Source organism: Cryptomeria japonica, chromosome 5 (assembly GCF_030272615.1).
Source record: "Cryptomeria japonica chromosome 5, Sugi_1.0, whole genome shotgun sequence".
Lineage (NCBI taxonomy): Eukaryota > Viridiplantae > Streptophyta > Pinopsida > Cupressales > Cupressaceae > Cryptomeria > Cryptomeria japonica.
This window is the reverse complement of record NC_081409.1, coordinates 118,612,211-118,633,389: the sequence shown is the minus strand read 5'-3', so window position 1 is coordinate 118,633,389 and position 21,179 is coordinate 118,612,211.

Below are 21,179 nucleotides of genomic sequence, written 5' to 3'. Positions count from 1 at the left end.
CCGGTATTGGAAGCTTTGTTTATGATGGTTTAGAGAGTGTCAAACTGGTACATGAAGACAACTAGTATATGCAGCAAATAACTTGACATCAACTTGAAGATTCAGTGGAGACCATCAAAGAAGAAATGGAGGACAATTAGTTTACATGTTGATAGAGGTTAACTCTAACCTGTATCGGTGTTCCAACCAGTATTCATTGATTGTGTGATAAGTTATCACCGGTCGTGATGAGTTACCCTAACTGACAAATTGTAGCGGTAATTTGTGATGAGTTATGTATGATTGTCCAGATACACTGCACCTAGCAAATTGTGATATAATTTCTAAAGCCGACATGAAATCTAAATGTCTATATAATCACATTATGCTGAACGATTTTGAGATAGGATATGAGATGATTTGATGCAAAGATAGAATAATGAAGTTATTGAATGGGAAAAACCACAGTGAGATGGGACTCACGAGTTAACTATCTGCAGTAATAGGTAACTGACCAGTTAAGGTCTACAAAGGTGCTTTCCTAGGAACAAATCCTGTTAAAGATCCCAAATCTCTATTAGCAGCTATACCCTGTTAAAGGTAGTACCCTATTAGGAGTAACCTCTATAGGTGATTTCTGAATCCAAACTAATGGATCACCTTGTTAAAGGATTTGTACAATGAGTCTTCTTAGAGCTTACCGAGTTAGGTAATTTGACTGTTGTAGTGATTATAAAACAACAGGTGGTGTAATCTAGAAGTAGCTCAACTTTATCGAATAGATCCTCTTCTGTGTACTAAAAAATGCATCACCAACATATTCTGCAATGCCTTCAACAACTTAACACTTCTATCTTCGCATCAAATCATCTCACATCATATCTCAAAATAGTTCATCATAATGTCAATATATAGACATTTAGATTTCTTGTTGGCTTCAGAAATTATATCACAATTACTTAGGTGCAGTGTATCTGGACAATCAAAGATAACTTGTCATAAATTATTGATTACCGCAAGATTTTAAAGATGATATTTCAGATTCTTTGTATTCTTTTCTTGCAAATTGAACTGAACACTCCTTAATACAGACTTTTTTTCAAGTTTTTTGTATATGTCAACATTTTGATGCAGATTTTTCTACATATATATGTATTTTCCTTTTCAATTTGGCATTTTTGTCAAAGGGGGAGTAGAAATATGTATGCGTTGTGATTTTTTTAAAATTTTGTATGTATTGTTAAGGGGGACTATGAGTAGAAATATATGTGTAAGCACACTTAGTTGTAAAGTTGTAAAATTTTCTAAGTGTTTCCATAAATGCCAAAGGGGGAGATTGTTGGCTTGATGATGATTGTAATGAATGACTTCATAGGTTGTCATTGATTGAACATGTACACACAAATATGTTCACATTGTCTACCGATATTATTTCTAAAAGTTACTTATATTGCAACTGGTATTCGAAGCTTTGTTTATGATGGTTTAGAGACTGTCAAGCCGGTAAATGGAGACAACCAGTATATGCAGGAAATAACTTGACATCAACTTGAAGATTCAGTGGAGACCATCAAAGAAGCAATGGAGGTCAATCGATTTACATGTTGATAGAGGTTAACTCTAACTGGTATTGGTGTTCCAACCGGTAATCATTGATTGTGTGATGAGTTATCACCGGTCATGGTGAGTTACCCTAACCGACAAATTTTGATGCTAATTTGTGATGAGTTATATTTGATTGTCTACATACACTACACCTAGGAAATTGTTATATAATTTCTAAAACTAATACGAAATCTAAATGTCTATATAATAACATTATGATGAACTTATTTTGAGATATGATATGAGATGATTTTATGTGTAGATAGAAGTTTTAAGTTCTTGAAGGCATTGCAGAATATGTTGGTGATGCAGTTTTGAGTGTACATAAGAGGATCTATTCAAGCAAGTTGTGCTACTTCTAGACCACACCACTTGTTGTTTTCTAATCACTACAACAGTCAAATCCCCTAATTGGGTAAGCTCTAACAAGATTCATTGTAAAAATCCTTTAACAAGGTGATCGATTAGTTTAGATTGAGAAATCCTCTACCAAGGTTACTCCTAACATGGTACTACCTTTAATAGGGTATAGCTCCTAACAGAGCTTTGGGATCTTTAACAGGATTGGCTCCTAGCAGAGCACCTTTGCAGACCTTAACCGATCAGTTACTTATTACAACAGATAGTTAACTTGTGAGTCCCATCTCACCATGGTTTTTCCCATTTGGGTTTTCCATGTATAAACACTTGTGTTATGGTGGAGGTTTTACTTATTGTGGATGCTTTAATATCATTTTGGATTACATGCATAGTATTGCGTAAACTTGTTAAGTATATCTACTGGCCAGTTTTTAAAGTAGTATTGGTTTTTGTGTCACTGATTCACCCCCCCTCTCAGTTCATTATAAGTCTATCATTACTGGCAGCAATATGAAATAAGGTTTTACTTATGTCAGTAAAGTATTTGGATGTTTGTGAGTTTCAAGTTGTTTTACTGTTAATTTGTTGTAACAGTTAACCAATTAAGCTTAACAATGATATTACATTTATAGTTCAATGGTTTAACTTGTTAGTTCTAAGTTCACTTTGAGAGGTTGATTCTGAGATTGGTGAAAGTTTATATCAGTTTTCTATCTACTGATTCACCCCCCCGCTTAGTAATTGATCAGATCCTTATTCTTTCATCATACCATCAAATAATGGTTAACTTGATGATAGGAATGAGTTTGATTATAGAAAATAAATAGTTGAAGTGATTTCTAGATCGATTGATTTGATTGGATTGAATTGATAAGATTGATCTAATAAAAAAAAAGTCTAGTTTTAGGAAGGACACATAAACGTTTGGTTTCAGGAAGGATACATCCTGTAGAAGAAAATGATAGATAAAAAAATGTCTGGTTTCAAGAAGAATACATCTTATATAATATGAAGATAGATAAAAGTTGGATTAATGAAAGAATATGATGAAGGTGAGGAATAATTGATTGATATATAGAATAGTTGATGTGAGGAAATGATAGAATTATAGATGAAAAGATTGGAATTAAATGATGAGAGACATCATGTTAGAATGATTGGATGAATTGAAAAGGTTGATGAGAGAATGAGATTAAAAAAATGAAATGATATGATGATGATGAATAGTCTTCTTGTCTTTATTCATAATGCAACATTTTCATCACTGAGCCTTATTATGTAACAATGAAGCTTTGTACATCAGGGTATGAAGAACCAAGATACATAGATATCTCATTGCAAAGAAAAAAAAATGTAGTAGATAAGGAATGAACCCTCCATTCGAGGAATAGCGATAGGGGTCGAGGTATGTGCTTTAGTCACAAGCATAGTTATCCTTCATGGGATACTTGCCGAATGAACATACAAATCACAGACACCCACTAGAACTCTTGCCCCAGAACTTCATTGGTTCACACCACAAACAACAAACAAAGAGAAAAATCATGCCCATTATGGCTTCTCTAGTCACTTGTGGACTTCCTTGAGTAGCATGGTAATATAATCTGTCGCCAAATGATAAAAGATAAAAACTAACTAGGACAAAATCCAACAACCATACTAATTTGTGTCTTCGTGTGATTGTTTGATTTTGATTTTTTTGATGTTTTTGCTTGATGAAGCATGACCTGCCATTAATTGATAAAGATAAGACTAACTTGGACAAAATCTAGCAATCATACTAATCTATGTTGTTGTTTTGATTTGTGTGATCATTGATTGGAATGTTTGGTTTCAAAGAGTGAGTACCCCGTATAAAACCGATATGTTGGGTTTTGAGTATACCCTTCCTTGTATAAGACATGTTAATGTTTGATAAAGTTTGATCGATAGATTTATTAACAAGACATGTGATCAGTTTGTTTGTAGATTTTGATAGTTTGTCTATTGTCGATTTGATTTGATGGATGGCCCATGCTTTCTTGCTTTGATTTTCAATTTTCAATTTTGTGATTTTTAAGGCTTTTTTCAGGATCATATTTTATTTTTATGACATTTTTGTGAATGTTTTTGTATTTTTGGTTTTTTTAATTTGTTTGGATTTTGATTTTTCAATGGTTTTTAGATTTTTCAGGACATTTTTTTGAATGTTTCTGTTTGATTTTGAATTTTTTGATGTTTTTGTTTGATTTTGAATTTTTTGATGTTGTTTGTTTTTTTGATATTTTTGATGTTTTGTGGATTTTTAAAATTTTCTATATGAGTTATGCTAATGCAAGATGCATAATGAAAATGAAGTTCCTATTCAAACAAAGCTGATTGTGTGCATTCTTCATTTTGAAATGCACTAATTGAATCAAAGGTACGAAACATTTCAGAGACAAGATTTCAGTGTATTCTCATAAAACCTTAGACCATCGAACCTAACGTACTATGTAACCAAGATTTATGAATCGAGGCACAAAAAAATTCTCCATAAATTCTTGAAAATTTGGTCTTCTTTTGTCCATGTGCATGCAATTTGATTTATTCCAACTCATATACCCATCAAAGACCCTTGGAATCCTATGTGGCTAGCTACATGAGTTATTCTGACTTCAAAAATAGCCTAGATAGAGCCTCACTGCCAGCAACATTTTAGGGCTCTAACGTGGTTATACACCATAATCTCTCGAATATTGCTCCATTGTCAATAGGCCTCCATAACCCTAATGGAGTTATTCGCATGTTCCCATAGTCAATCTTTTTGTTTCACTTGTATGCATGATATTTCAGCTATATTTCTTTGGTCTTTTTGCTTTGAGATGGATATTGGCATGACACTTTTTTCTTTTATTTTCTTTCCTTGATTTGTAAGTAGTGAAACCTACTTGGGTATGACAATTATAGTGGAGTTGAAGCAGAATATTGGATTTTTCACTAGTCACATGACCAACTAGGTATCTGTAATGACTTGGAGCTATTGACTAATATGTGAGATATAACAATTGATAGATTTTGGGTAACAAGAATTGATAGTGAAACCTCTACTCAACCATGGATAAATCTTAATCACAAGGTGACATTGAAGATAAATGACTAAAGGCCTCCTAAAGACTTCATGAACAAGTATCTAGGAAATGAGACAACCTTCATTCCTTTCAGCACTGCTAGGTGAATGACTCAGACAATTATCATGTTTTTATTGATGCAACTATATGAGAAAGCAATAATGATATGCAAGCAACTATGGTACATTCTAAAATAGAGATATACAATGCAATAAAGAAATATGTAAATGAAGTACTTAAAATTGAAATGAACCCACCCTTAGATGTAATATCTTTTTAGCTGCATATTGTTATTAAGTTGGTATGAACTTTTTGTAGATAATTCATTGATCTTTGTTTGAAGAGTTGGATGAACTTGTCTTTTTCAATAGGATAGTCAGCTACGAGTCTTTCATGTATAGTGTTTGCTATAGCCTCCTTATTTTCAAACCAATCTAGCTATGGTAGACCTGCTTGCCCCCAGTCTTTCAAGTATGGGTATATGAGGCAAATAGATTTTGGTTTCCAATTTGTGATATGAGTGGCTTTTATGCCTGTTTTTATTGATGCACTTGAAGAGTATGATGAAACAATTTGGGTGTTGATTTCATTTATTGGAGTTATGATTGTTTTTGTCACTGCATTGGCATTTGATGATGGTGCACATACCATTGTTGATAAATTATTCTCCGCAGTATGATCTGGATTGGTAATTTCATTGATGAGGTGTTCATAAACAACCTGTGTAGAGGCATTGGGATTATGAGGAAGACTAGGAGAAATGGTAGATTCATTTGGTGAGATGGAATCTTGTGAGAGACATGGAGGATTATGACATAAAAATGATGGGATGGAGGGTTCTTGACAAGAATTTGGAGAAATAATGAGATCTTGTTTAGGACATGAAGGTGAAGGGATACTTTGATCTTGACTTGGAAAGAGATTATTAGGAAGGATGGAAGGGATGTCCTGATCTTGCTTAGGAGGTGGATGTTGGATGGAACTTGAGAGAACATATTGCTCTTGAGAAATAAGGGTGTTATTATGAGTGGAATAGAAAAGAATGAGGGAATCATCATAAGAATCTTGGTCGACGGGATCTTGATAAAAAATTGGGTATGATGAAAAGCTTTGATCTTGATATTGATTTATTTCATAACTGATTTCTTTTGATTTTGGATTGTCCTCTTGACATGGGGGAGTTTTCATGGGAGAGTTTTTGGAAGGTTTCAACCTTTTGACTTGATGAGGAAGAATTTTGAATGAGATCATCTGAATCAAGACTTGAATTAGATTGGACTTGTGCTATGGATACCCCTTGGGAGATTGTGTTATTGGGTAGAGATTGGTGTGGATTGGCCTTGTGCGACTTCAGGGGATGATGAAATGGTAGATAGATATGGTTGATTTGGATTTTGGTTGAAAGGAATTTGATTTTGGTTGAAAGTAGTATGGTTTTAGGTGAAGGAGGTTTATTTTTGGTTGAATAAATTTTTATTTGGATTTTAGTTGAAAGGGGTTTGATTTTGGTTGAAAGAGGTTTGAATGTTGGGTTGGTGTGAATTTTGATTTGGACTTTAATTTAATGGGGTTTGATTTTGGTTGAAAGGGGTTTTGATCTTTTTGATGCTGAAACTTGACTTTTTTGAGGGATTTGATCTTGTTGATGTTGTTGACTAAATCTGGTTGACATTTCACTGTGTTTTTTGTATTTTCTAAAATGTTTGAATTTGGTGAAATGGAGCAAAGGACATAGAAGACACGTCAAAAAGAATAATAACACAAAAAAATACTTGTTTAAAGAACTTTTTCAAATTCTCATGAATGTTGAAGTCTTTTTCAAAACCCCATTTTGTTTTTTCTATAATTGGTCATTCGATAGCACATCAAACAAACTCTCCTAATTGTCAGAAAGACATGTATTACTATAGTCCATAACTTGATACTCTGTCAGCTCAAACAACCCTGTCACACCCTAGGGTGCACACATTTTTTGCCTTTTTCAAAAATTAGACCGAAGAAGATTGCTCCTCAATTGGCCCATTATCTTGGGAGATATATGGTGAGTGTCTTGGGGGTGGATTCTTCCCCACCCTTGCACTGTGATAATCCAAGTGTTTGGTTACTAGCTTAGTTGAGATTCTAATTTCTAAGGTGTTTAGAAAGGGTTTTGTTTGAGTGGTCACAATTAGTGGCATTTTACACTTCGTTGAGGGAGGCCTCCCAGTCTGTAGAGGTTACGCTCTAAAGATTTTAACATATCATATAGGCACCGAGGGAGACATAACAACATTGTGATAGCATGTAACACTCGTCACATATGATTTTTATCACATACACATTTATTTATAGTGGCTTGGATTACTTTCCTTTAGTTGTTTCCACTTAGGTCGTTCCCTCTCACTTGGCCTTATAGGTTACTTGGGAGACAGACCTTCTAAATGTGTTATCCTAATACATAAAATGAAATAAAGCATGAAAAAGGTGGGTCTATCTTTTTGATCACCCAAAAAGGGGAGAGAATATACCTATTACCTTGAAGATACGAAGAACAATGATTCCTTTTAAACCTTCATTGCAATATTTTCTAAACTATTGGAGATGTTGCTCCAAAAGGGCACGGGGTTCATTTTAACCATCATAGCAATGATGAAAGTTGTACTGTTCTTTATTAAAAGCACCAAAAAGAAAGATTCAGCTATCCCTACAAGAAACCATGATAATTGTTAGCACATGGTGGGTTCTCCAGCCTAATTTTCTTCCTTTGGTTACAAAAATCTTGTTCAGTGTTTATCAATGATATGTTATAAAACAAAACACTAAAAGACAAGAATTTTAAAAAAATGAAAGAATAGAGAGGTTTAGTTTTTGGCATGAGGAACTTACTAAAAATGGAAACTGACAAAGTAGAAACTTTCTAGAAATGGAAATTTTTCAAAAACAAAAACCTTCAAAATATGGAAACTTTCCAAAAACAGAAACCTGCCAAAAACATAAACTTTCCAGAAATGAAAACCTACCAAAACGGAAATTTTTCAAAAATGGAAACTTGCCAAAAATGGAAAATTTCTAGAAATGGAAACCTGCAAAAAACAGAAATTTTCCAAAAGCGAAAAACCTACCAAAAGTGGAAACCTGCCAAAAATAGAAACTTTCCAGAAATGGAAACTTGCAAAAAAAAAAACATTCTAGAAATGGAAACCTACAAAAAATGGAAACCTGCGGGCATACAGAAAATTTTAAATTGTTGTTGTATGCGGGAAAATCAGGTTGATAAAACTCAATATGTGAAAATATTGTCAAAGACTTGTCCACACACACACACAAGACTTCTTGGTGCAAGCTATGGAGTAACGTAGTATTACTCAGCTTCCCAAGGTGGATCCCATGGTTCTCTATCTCACAATGTCCCTCATACCAATGTTTTTGCTCTCATATCACTGAGCAAAATGGTTTAGGGATGACAAATGCAAGAACGAGGGATGCTTTTGATAGATTTTAGAATGAAATGCATCCTAAGCTATGCATGATCTTAAAATGCAATAAACTAGATGATAAGATGGCAAGGTTAGTATGAGTACTATCCTAACATGATATATTTAGTCTATGATTGAGCTAAATGATAAAGAAAGTATTCTAAACATGCATATTTAGACTAGTTCCTGATTTAAAAGAGGCTAAAATGATAAGCATAAAAATGATATGAAAGCTTGAAAGTATTTGAGCATAAGTGTGATACTACAAATTTGAGGGATTGATTTCAAATGGAGGAATGAGAGCTCTATTTATAGCAACAACAGGGCAATGGATGGTCAGGATTGAAAGAGTTGATCAAGGGTTGAGTTTGAAAGTTGGGGATCCATGTTTGCAATTTGCACCAATGAAATGGTGACAAGTGTCAACATAAGATTGAGTTGAGAGAAGGGGTTGGAGACATTAAATGCCTGAGAAGACCTTAGGGTTATCTAGAAGGTAAGGGTCAAGCTTAAATTAGGATTACCCAATGGATTAAGAGTTAATCCAAGGATAAACCTTTGTGCAAATGATTAAGAGATAATCATGGTCAAAGCATTAAAGGCCTGATGAGACCTTTGGGTTGGGTGAAGGTTGAGTTAAAACAAATTCTTTAACCATGTAAGAGGGTTTGAGTTAACCATTAATGGTTATTGAAGACTTTGGGAAATTAAGTGGTTGAAGGTTTGAAGCCTTTAATGGTTATCAAAGACTTTGAGGATTTTAAGTGGTTGAAGGTTTGAAGCCTTTAATGGTTATCAAAGACTTTGAGGGTTTGAGAAGTGACCTCCCCTTGCTTAGGGATGTGACAAAGTTTAGAAGATGGGTTAGGCTAATTAGAAACGATTAGAAGAGTCTAGAAGGGATTAGAAAGGGGTTCAGGAAGGCAAGTGGGAGATGTAGGAGAATGCAAGTGGATGGAGGGATAATAGGATTTAATTGAATTAAATGATTTAATTCAATTTGGTTGCAATTTAAATAAATTAGATTTATTCAATTTAGGATAACTATTTAATTAATTTTGAATTTAATTAAAAGTGGATAGGGGGGGATTTAATTGAATAAAATGATTTATTCATTAAATGGATATAGTGAATTTAATTTAAATAAATTGAATAATTTACTTAATTAAATAGAGGAATGTGGATAATTTAATTAAATTGGATTTAATTAAATAGAGAAATGAACATAAAATATTCATTTAGGAATATAGTCATTTTTATACGTCTACATTTTGCCCCTCTTTGAAGTGACGTGTGTGCACATGTTATTTCAAAGAAAATGATGCCTTATCCTGATTTATGATCAAATGCAATTTTTGTGTCGCTCTTTTGATTTGCAAGTCATGCCCCAGATTTGATTTGATGCATGATGCCCCAGATTCGATATTTGATGGTGATGCCCCCTCGGGAGATGAATCAATTTTTGTAAATAAAATTTGTGAAAAAGTTTGATTTGATGTGATGGGTTGCGTGTGATGTGTAGGATTTCGTCGATGTAAATTGTGTGTAAATTGATTCATCTCCCGATAATGTACAACGTGTAAGGTATAGGGGAGACCGCGACCATATTACAGGTCCATGTGGTTAACCCTAATTTTATTTTTCTCCTATAAAAGGGAAAAAGGGCTTTGATTGGATTCATTCGTGCCTTGTTGACTTTGGAGAAAGAGAATTTGGTCTGCAGAGAAAATGCCGATTCCGTATTCTAGACACCATTTCGAGCACGTTCAGAGGTACCGGAGACCTGCCACGTATTGACCACCAGTAAGTCAATGTTTTGGACCCTCTTTTGATTTTTTATTTGGTCGTTTTTATTCCTTTTTTTATTTTTAAAGTTCGGTTTTAGCGGTTTAGTGCGTCTAAGTCATAGATCAGCGCATACGAACTCTGAAGTAGTGCATCAAGTTTAATTTAGGGGGTGCGTCCGAAATAAAATAGGGTAGCGCATAGGAAATAGAGGTTAGTGCATAGAAACAGAATAACGCATGGCGATAGTTAGGTAGCGCGTAGGGTCAGCAGGGTAGCGCGTAGGGTAGACCTAGCACATAGAGGTCACAAGTGTTTGCATGGGTAAGGGGGTTTAGCGCGTAGGGCTAACCTAGCGCATAGGGTCAAATGGGTAGCGCCTGGGAGGTATAGATTAGCGCGTAGAGTCAGTCTAGCGCATAGGATAGGTTAGATGGCGCATGGGAGAAAAGAGTTAGTGCGTAGAGTCAGTCTAGCGCATAGGGTGAATAGATTAGCGCATAGGAAAAACAGTCTAGCGCATGGGGGGAGTTTAGCGCAGAGGGAGTCTGTTTTAGCGCATCTGGAAAACTTATGCAAGATGGGCCGATTTGTAAATTTGTTTTGTCTGTCTGTCATGATTTTATGGATTTGTCCAATATGAGTGTCGATATAACTTGTTTTGATTTGCGTTTTTTTTCAAGTTATATATAGATATCAATGTGGTGTTGTGATCAAAATATGATTGATTTGCATACCGTATTTCAAGTTCAATATGTGAAGCCTGATTTGTGTTACAAGCTGATATGGGTTGGAAACTTGAGTTGTGTTACAAGCTGATATGGGTGGGAAACTTGAGTTGTTTTACAAGTTTATGTGATTGTGGAAACTTGAGTTGTGTTACAAGTTTTGATATGGTTTTTGATAACTTGAGTTGTTTTACAAGTTGATATGAAATGATAGGATTTTGAACTTGATGTAGATGAGCAAATTGTTTCATGTTGTTGATGTAAGTTTGATTTTGATAGCTTTGTTTTGATGTGGAAACTGATATTGGATTTGTTTGGCTTGTTGACAGTAGCGATTGGGTGTGGTGTAGTCGCGAGAGAGATTTCTTAGACCATGGACATTGATACCGCAGTTGTCTCGGGCTGATCTTGACATTATCGAGAGATGTGGGTTGACTTCCCTCTTGGATATGCCTCGGTTCACTGTGAACCAGGGGCTACTGACAACACTTGCAAAAAGGTGGCATAGTGACACGAACACCTTCCATTTTGCCACTGGAGAGATGACAGTCACACCAGAGGACTGTTACAGGATCCTACGCATTCCTGTAGTAGGTGCACTACTACCATATGAGCAGTCAGAGGAGGGTGGTACAGAGGCACTGCGCCGCATTTTCTATGATGATACAGTCTGCGGCTATGAGATCCCATGGCAGGAGTTCTTAGACTTGGATTACACACCCTTGCCATCTGTACTAGTAGGGTTCATTGGTGGATTCCTTTGTCTTGATCGCAGGTCAAAGGGATTCTCGATGGGATGGGGGCTAGTTTTGGAGGAGATGGTTACACAGGGCCGGAGGTTTTCATGGGGGTTAGCTATGTTGGCCCATCTATACAGGGGCCTGCATGAGGTGGTATACCTCAGTTACGGCAGTGTGTCAGCTAGCGTGACATTATTACAAGTATGGTGCTGGGAGCACATTCCAGTGGCGAGGCCACTAGCAGACAGGGACAAGCCCGTGGGATGCGCATATGCGTACAGATACAGGGGTCTAGTTGTCCAGCATAAGCTGGGAAAACTAGAGCATTGGAGGAGAGTGCTCGATGATATAGATACGGTCACCTGGCGACCGTATACAGTATGCGAGGTGTGGGTAGAGGATGGGCGAGAGATGCCCTTTGTTTTCATGACCAGATATCTGATCAGGAGGACCCCGTTTGTGATTGAGAGGTTTGTGGTGACCCGAGTTTTGAGGCAGTTTGGGCACCAGCAGGGTATTCCACAGGGAGCGTGCCTATATGCATGGCGGCGGCAGGATGTAGCGGATTGGGGGCCAACCATTGATAGTGCAGTGGCAGTGGAGGAGTTTGTCAGGTTGGCTGGGCAGATATGGGATTATGCCCCTGAGATTTAGGATGCAGGCATGACGGACGAGTTTGCCCGATTGTTTGCTGCGCGGGCGGTGGCTAGGATATCTGTTCCTGATGAGATGAGGCCAGCTTTTGATTCTGATGGGGAGGAGGGAGAGGGAGATGATGACGATGATGGAGAGGATGGAGGAGATGGATGAGGGAGAGGAGCCAGAGGGAGGTGGGGAGGTAGAGCTAGGAAAGGAGATAGGGGTGTGGAGAGAGTGGTGAGACAGGGGATGATAGATAGGGGGAGAGGTGGATTGGCTATTAGAGCTGGGGGAGAGGGGAGAGTGGGAGAGGTGCTAGAGGTGGTGGGGGGTGGGGATGAGGCAAGGCGACCGACTCAGAGGAGGAGGACAGATGTGCTCCCACCTCCAGCACAAAGGACAGGCCGAGTAGGAGGAGTTGCCCTGGCACAGGTACCCCTACGGGTTTAGATTCCGACACATGTTGAGGATGCACAGATCCGGACCCTACAGGTGACTGTACAGCAGCTGCAGGCACAGATTTTGACATATCAGCGACAGATTGCTCAGTTGACCACTGAGCGGGACATTGAGATAAAGCGGAGGGGGCGAGCGGAGGAGGTGGTGTCGAGTATGCAGAGAGCAGTGGCAGGTGGTCCTATGAGAGACACCCTGAGAGAGCTAGCATTAAGAGCTCAAGAGGCGGAGTACTATCGGCGGCACTATGAGGCTGTGGTACCCAGGGACTGGCGAGTACAGAGCTTTACGCAGTCGAGATCTAGTCGATCTCGAGATACTGGGTTGCAGTTGGAGAGCCGAGGTGTGACAGGGCCACCGAGACAGGACCCTCCTAAGGATCTAAGGGCGGGCACATCTGGAGCCAGACCATCTCCATCAGGGGATAGTCATACTTGAGAGATGTGGTCTCTGTTGTATTTTTGATCATTGTTATTCTTTGTATTGGACACAGTGTTGATACATTTTGTACATTTTGATCTTTTTTTTGAGATATATATATATATATATATATATATATATATGACACCATTTCCTTTGATCATGTGGTGTGTTTATATGGATGCATGTGATGTGGGTTATTTCTTCATGATGATGCAATGCTTAAATAGATGATATAATGTATGATGCAGGATGTATGCTTTTATATGCTGTGAGATGTATCTTAAAAATGAGATGTATGATTTGATATGTAACTAATTGTAAAATGATAGGCAAAAATGTTAAATGATATACAACTAATGGTAAAATGATATGCAACTAATTGTAAAATGATATGCAACTATTTTTTTTTTTTGTAGCATCCTCATTCTGTATTTGCCATTCGATATAGCCATTTGTTTGCTTTCTTTGTAGATATCATCATTGAGCATTTATTGATTTTTGGATATGTTGAAAATTTATACAAGCATAATGGTATAATTGAACCATAATCACCTGAGAAAAATTTACATGATTTTTGATTTTGCAAGATAGCACAAGCGTCAAGGTATAATTGAACCAGGATGACCTGATGCGTATTGCGTAAACAAACAAGATTAGATCATTTGTATGCATGAAGTGGAATCAGGCCTTCAGTGATATTCGACGTATCACGTCTCGAGGCAAGTATTCACACAGTACAAGTGATCACCTCCCAGATAGAAGACTAAGAAAATATTGGAGTTTCCCCATGATCTCTAGCTATGAAGCATTTTAGTGAGAAAAGGGAGAAAATCCAATAAGTCAAAAAGTTCAAAATGCAAAACTAGTTAAGATTTTTATGCGATAATGCAACATCCAGTACTTCAGAAAATCATCCATCCTTGGTATTTTTGTGAATTGTTTTGTTTTCTTTTGCGATGAAGCGTAGATGTTGGTTGTTGGATGTCCTGCTTTTGAGTTTTGCAAGTAGCTTTGATATCTGGAATGTTTGCACTATGTAGACGATGTGAATGCCCCTAGCTGAGTGTGCCTCTTGATGTGAATATGTACAGTGATTTCCAAGCCATGGTGGAGTGTGGTAAGAGTATATGGATAACCAGGATAGTGACTATGCTAAGTATGTCTTGAATGGATATGTGCTAAGTGTCGGGCGATGGCCAATAGTATTTGTACGGATAAAATGGTATGGAGATAGATAGAGGAGTCATTCTTTCACAAGAGCGCCTGTTTACCAGGTTTTCACCATTTGTTTTTATTGTACTTTTTTTCTCTTTTTTTTTTTTTTGTGGCTTTTTTTTTAAAAATTTTTTGCTTGTTTTGGCTTTTTCCGTGCAGTAGGCTACTTAAGTGTAGTATTTCTTTAGATGGATGTTGTTAGTTGGTTCGTCGAGCACATCTCCTTCTGAATTTGTTAGCTGATAGGCACCTGATCCATAGACTGATATGATAACATAGGGACCCAACCAGTTAGGTTCAAATTTCCCTTTCTTTTCTCGATCTTGCTGATTTCTTGGATTTTCTTTGAGGACTAGGTCACCAACCTTGAAGTGGCGGGGGATGACTTTGTGATTGTAGCTCCTACACATGCGTTGCTGATATGCTTTGAGATGAGTATAAGCATGTTGACGTCTTTCATCTAATAGTTCAAGTTCTTGCAGTCGGTTAACTCGATACTCTTCATCTGGGATTAAGCCTTTCAAAGAGACTCTGAGAGATGGGATTTCTACCTCCAGGGGTAAAATGGCTTCTGATCCATATACCAGTGAGTATGGTGTTGCTCCTGTAGGTGTGCAGATGCTGGTTCTGTATGCCCAAAGTGTTGTATTGAGTTGTACGTGCCAATCTTTGCCTGCATCATTCACTGTTTTCTTGAGGATTTTCAGTATTGTCTCATTAGACGCTTCCGCTTGACCATTTCCCTACGGGTAGTATGGTGTAGAGAACCTATGTTGGATTTTGAATTTTTCACATAGTTCTTGGACATCTTGTTTCTTGAAGGGTCGTCCATTATCTGTGATGATTGAACTTGGAATACCCTATCTGTAGATCAAATAATTGAGGATAAAAGAGGCAATTTGTTTCCCTGTCACTGTGGTCATGGGAACTGCTTCTATCCATTTGGTAAAGTATTATGTTGCTGTTATAATGAACTTGTGTCCATTTGAAGATGAAGGATGAATTTTTCCCACTAAGTCAAGTCCCCACTGACAAAAGGGCTAGGATGTTGTAAATGGCTGCAGTTCCTTTGCTAGTGCATGTATCAGATTACCATGGATCTGGCATTTAGGACATTTCTTAGCGAAGTGATATGAGTCTTTCTCTATTGTAGGCCAGTAGTATCCCATCCTTAGAAGTTTTTTAGCAAGAGTAGTGCCACTTGAATGTGTGCCACAAATACCTTCATGAAGCTCGTGTAAAGAAGAATCAGAATCATTACGATCAAGGCAACGAAGAAGAGTACCATCGAGACCTCGATGATACAAAGTATCGGCGGTAAGGGTGTAATGGGTAGCTTGTCGGATAAAGTTACGTTTTTGGTTACGGGATTGGTCAATTGGTAAGATATTGTGCTTGAGGTAGTCATATATTGGTCCATATAACGGAGAATCTGAACCAGTCAAGGCATAGATAACCTGGGATTCAAAGTGGTCATAGGCAGGGGTGAACAGTTGCTCTACCAGGAACTCATAACGACTCTATTACACTAGAATTTGTAGTAATGAAGCGATAGTAGCCATTGCATCGACTGCTTTGTTGTTCAATCTTGGTATTTGCTCGAAGGTGATGTGCACAAAATACTATTTGAAATCATCCACCATTCGCTTGTAAGGTAGTAACTTGTCATCCTTTGTCTTATAGTCATTGTTGATTTGATGGACTACTAGTTGTGAGTCTCCATAGACTTTTAACTCTGTGATTTTTCATTCTACGACCATTTTGATACCTATAACCAGTGCCTCATATTCAACCACATTATTTGTGTAGGGAAACATAAGCCTATATGATCTTGGTATAGTGTGTCCTTCAGGAGTGATGAACAAAATGCCAGCACCGGAACCATGTTGGGTATAGGATCCGTCAAAGTATAGGGTCCATTGTTTGGTAGAAAGAGCAAGAACGTCCCTGTCTGGAAATTCAATCTCCATGGTGTGTTTGCCTGGTAGTGGTGCTTCAACCAACTGATCTGCAGTTTCTTGTCCTTTGATGGCTCGTCTTTCTATGTATTGGATGTCAAATTCACTGAGAATCATGACCCATTTAGCCAATCGGCCTGTAAGAGCTGCCTTACTAAGTAGATATTTGAGAGGATCAATTTTCGCGACTAGCTTGATGGTGTGTGCTAGCATATAATGTCGGAACTTCTGAGATGCGAAGACCACTATTAGGCAAGCCTTTTCAATGAATGTATAGTTGAGTTCGTAGCCATTCAATGTCCTACTGATGTAATATATGGCGCGTTCCTTCCCTTGTTGATCTTCTTGTGCCAATAGTGCCCCCAGCGATATATCTGTTGTTGAGATATATAAGATAAGAGGCTTTCCTGCGACTGGTGGTACCAGAACTGGTGGATTCATCAGGTACTGTTTGATTTGGTAAAAAGATTCTGCACACTTGGTCTCCCATTTGAATGGTACATTTTTGTGGAGTAAATGGTTAAAAGGTAGACTTTTATCTACTAGCTGGGCGATGAATCGCCTGATTGATTGAAGTCATCCTTGTAGAGATCTGAGTTGACTGATATTCCTTGGTGGTGGCATGTCCATAATGGCTTGTACCTTTGCTGGATCTACTTCAATACCTTTAGCTAAGATAATGTAGCCTAGTAACTTCCCTGATGTAACCCCGAAGACACACTTCTTAGGGTTGAGCCTGACTTGGAATTTCTCCAATCGATCAAAGATATTTGTTAGGATGCTGAGATGTTCTGCTCTGGTGAAGGATTTAGCGAGTAAATCATCCACATAGTCTTCCATAAATGTATGCATTATGTCATGGAATATTGTGGTCATTGCTCTTTGATAAGTGGCCCCTGCATTCTTTAAGCCAAAAGGCATAACATTCCAATAGTACGTTCCCCAAGGATAGGTGAACATGGTTTTATCTTGATCCTCTGGGGCTATTTTGACTTGACTATAGCCTAAGAAACTGTCCATTAGTGAGAGCATTGCATGGCCTGCTGTGAGATCGACAATTATGTCGATACTGGGCAGAGGAAAGTCATCCTTTGGACAAGCTTTGTTGACATCTTTGAAGTCAGTGCAGATTCTGATAATACCATCTGGTTTTGATACTAGAATGATGTTGGAAATCCATTCTGCATAGTCAATGGGTCGGATGAATCCGACGTCTAATAATTCCTTAAGTTCAGTTTTGACCATGAGTGCCACCTGTGGATTCATCTTTCGTATCTTTTGCTTGACTGGTTTAACTCCTGAAAAGATGGATAAGTGATGCATGATTAAGTGTGGATCCACTTCAGGCATATCAGCATATGACCAAGCAAAGTTAATTTGCTGTTCCTTAAAGAAAATGATGAATGCTGATCTTTCTTCCTCTGTCAGAGATTCTGCAAGGTGTAGATTTTTGACTGCTTCCGTGGTACTAATGTTGATTGATTGAGTGGGCTAAATCAATATGGGCGATCACTCATGAAAGTGCTCAGGAAGAGTGTCAATTCTCCCATCGTTAGGTGCCTTAAAAAGGTTTTCACCCTCAGATGTGTCCTTTATTTTTACTTTTTTGTGATCTAGAGCTGCCGTCGACTAGTTTTCAGCATCAGATCCTTTATTTGGTTCATTTTTGCGACTGAGAGACTTGGCACTTCCTAGTTTGTAGACATCGTTATATTGTTCACTGGTAGAGCCTGTTTCTGGATTTACGGTACATAGGTAATGGATAATAGATTCATCATCTAGGAAAATTGGTATATCATGGATTTCAGGTTCATCCCAGTCGATGAGGTGAGGAAAGACAAGCGGTAGGGAATCATTAAGTGGATCAAGTTCGGCTACCGTGAGTGTTAGGACAAAGTTTTCATCATGTTTATTCTTGGTTTTAAAGAAGTTCAGGATTTCGTCGAGGTCCTCGATGGTATTATCTTCTACATAGACTTGTTCATAATGTTTCTGTTCCCTTTCCGTGGCGTCATAGATATTCTATGTTCCAAATTCAAGAGGTCTATCTCTTGTGCTATGTTCTTCTTGCGAAAGAGATGGAGAATCACTATCATTAGGGATATCTGTAGTAGCATTGGAGCAGGTACCCCATTCATATTCATTGGAATCAGTCTCTGAGGGATCATCCCAGATTCTATTAGTGTTGTAAACTGGTATGTTGTATGGTGAAAACAAATCTTTGACGATAGATACCATTTTGATAGTTTTTGTTGATTCTGTGTCAGATCTGTCTTCTATTTTCTGTATTTGTTCATAGACTGTGCTTTTTCGGGGAGAAAAAAAGGTATCCGGAGATGATTTTATTTGTTCTTGATATATTGGTGTCTGAATATGAGCTACTGCTGCAGATATGGCCCTTTTATGTTTTAGAAGCTTTTCCTGATGTAACTTCTGATCCTGACGTTTCTATGCCTTGCGGATTGTTTCTGCTGATTCAAAGAGTGCTTCCTGCCAGGAATCTTCTTTGTACTTCGTCTTTACTTTCTGTAGCGTCCTAAAATTGCGACACTTGCAATTTCGACTGCATTTTGGTCTTCATGATGGCGACGCAACATGCAACCTGAATGGAGACCCCAAAACTTGCTCGCGACACTGAAAACTGCATTTTTCAAGCACCCTGGCCTAAACCTCCTTGCACCCTGCTGTCCCGGGAGGTGGGACCAGAGCGCCCAGTGCCCTGGTCCCTCAGGACCAGGGCGCCCAGCGCCCTAGTCCCCAGGACCATGGCGCCCAGCGCCCTGGTCCCTGAGTCCTATTTTGGGACCAGTCTCCTAAGGGGCTCGGGTCTTTTTGTTTGCAATTTGGAAATTACATTTCCTAGTCGGCCTAAGTTCGGGAAAATCAGTCTATCAGCCCTAAATGACAAGTATATAAACTACATTTTCCTCTTTCATTCGATATGATGGAAAAGGCGTGGAAATTATACTCAAGCATTCAAGCATTCAAGCATTCCTTCAAGCAATTGATCATTTCAAGTCTCCATTCAAGGCTAAGTGTTGCATTCAAGTCAAGGATTCAACCATTGAAGAGGAGATCACATACTACATGCTACATACAACATACAACATACAACATCTATACCTTCGCACATAAGGATACAAACATCCTTAGAACAAGGTATTAGTACTTGTTTTACAGTCATTTACATTTACAGCTCTTGCTCATTTCTTGGTTAATTCCAAAACCGGGGTTTGACCTAAAGGCAAACCCCTAATCCCTAACCCCCCAATCGTCTTCTCTTTTCTGTGTGTAGGTTGCAGGTACGCGGCTGAAATTGAAGATCTGGAATCCTTGTGCAGAGACGAACCGATCCCCCTTCGTTTGACGGATTTTTCGGAGGACCGTGGCGCTGGGCGCCATCGTCCCGACAACTTTTGCTCAAATTTGCAGGACAGCGCCGTATCGACATTTCACTGCTAATTCCAGGTCCGCAGCTTCATACTATATTCCTATCTCAGTTTATAAGCGAATCTTTGTCACTTTCTATGTATTCCTAGCTTAATTCTTTTATGCACATTCTTTACAAAAGAGGGTAGCCTTGCTTTCTTCACCCTTGAAACACATTTAGCATCCAATCTTGCATTGCATAGGATTGGATCTTGTGGGTTTCAACCCCTCTTTTGAATGTAAAGTCTCTCCCCTAAGTGAAAACCATCGAACCCTAGCGAACCTCCCTTCTCTCTCCTCGGAGTTGGAAGAGGGGAGAACAACTAGGGTTCGATCGCGATTTTCCGCTTTACATTTTGGTGAACCCGACGTGAACATCCTTTCTAATTTTTCATGCTTAGATCTGAAAAAATTGATTACATTTCCATGTTTGATCTTTTGCAAAATTTTAGAGGTGATTGCATAAAAACCCTAAAATTTCTTTATAGTAATTAAACTTGTGAAATGCTTAGTTGTTAATGCTTGTTTCAGATCTGCCCTTCTATTACAAATTATCAATTCATACCTGTGCTTTAATTTTGAAAATTAAGTGGTTAAATGTCAAAACCCTAATTTTTGAAACCCTCTTAATTCAACCTTTGTCCGACAATTTGACCAATCAAAACATCTCCAAATCAGCTGCAACTTTGGATTCTGCAATAAAATCACAATATCCTTCATCCCTGAAAATTTGGAAAAAAGTTGCGAGGACCGTGTTGCACTCCGAGCGCCATCGTCCCCGACATTTTTTCCAAAATTTCGGGAGCGAGATCTTGCTGTATTTTCCTGCTAAAATCCAGAATTTTGGCTGATTTTGTCAATTATAACACTTTCAAAATTACAGTCAAAGTTGGTCTTGCGATTGCTTGGTCTAAGGCTTCTAATCATTCAAAAATTGTTGAAATTGAAATTTTGTGTCAAAATTGTGTTCTTACTATCCTAAATCTGAAAAGTGTGTTTGCATTCATTCGAAATTTCAGTGCTTTATTCAAATTCTTGCATTTTGTGACTTTTGAAATTAAGTGCTTAATTACAACAACTTTAATTTCCGCTTTCAAAATTGAATTTTGCGTGAAATTGAGTCAATTTTCAAATTTCAAAATTTGCATTGCTCTTGACATTCCCTCTAAAATCATAAAATTAAAAATTTCAGTTTCCCTCTCTTTTTTCAAAATTCAAAATTTTGCATTTTTCGACAATCTTGATAGGGTTCAATTTTGAGATTGCAACTTTAATTTGGCCTACCTACAGATCATAAAATCACTCAATTTTTTCAGAT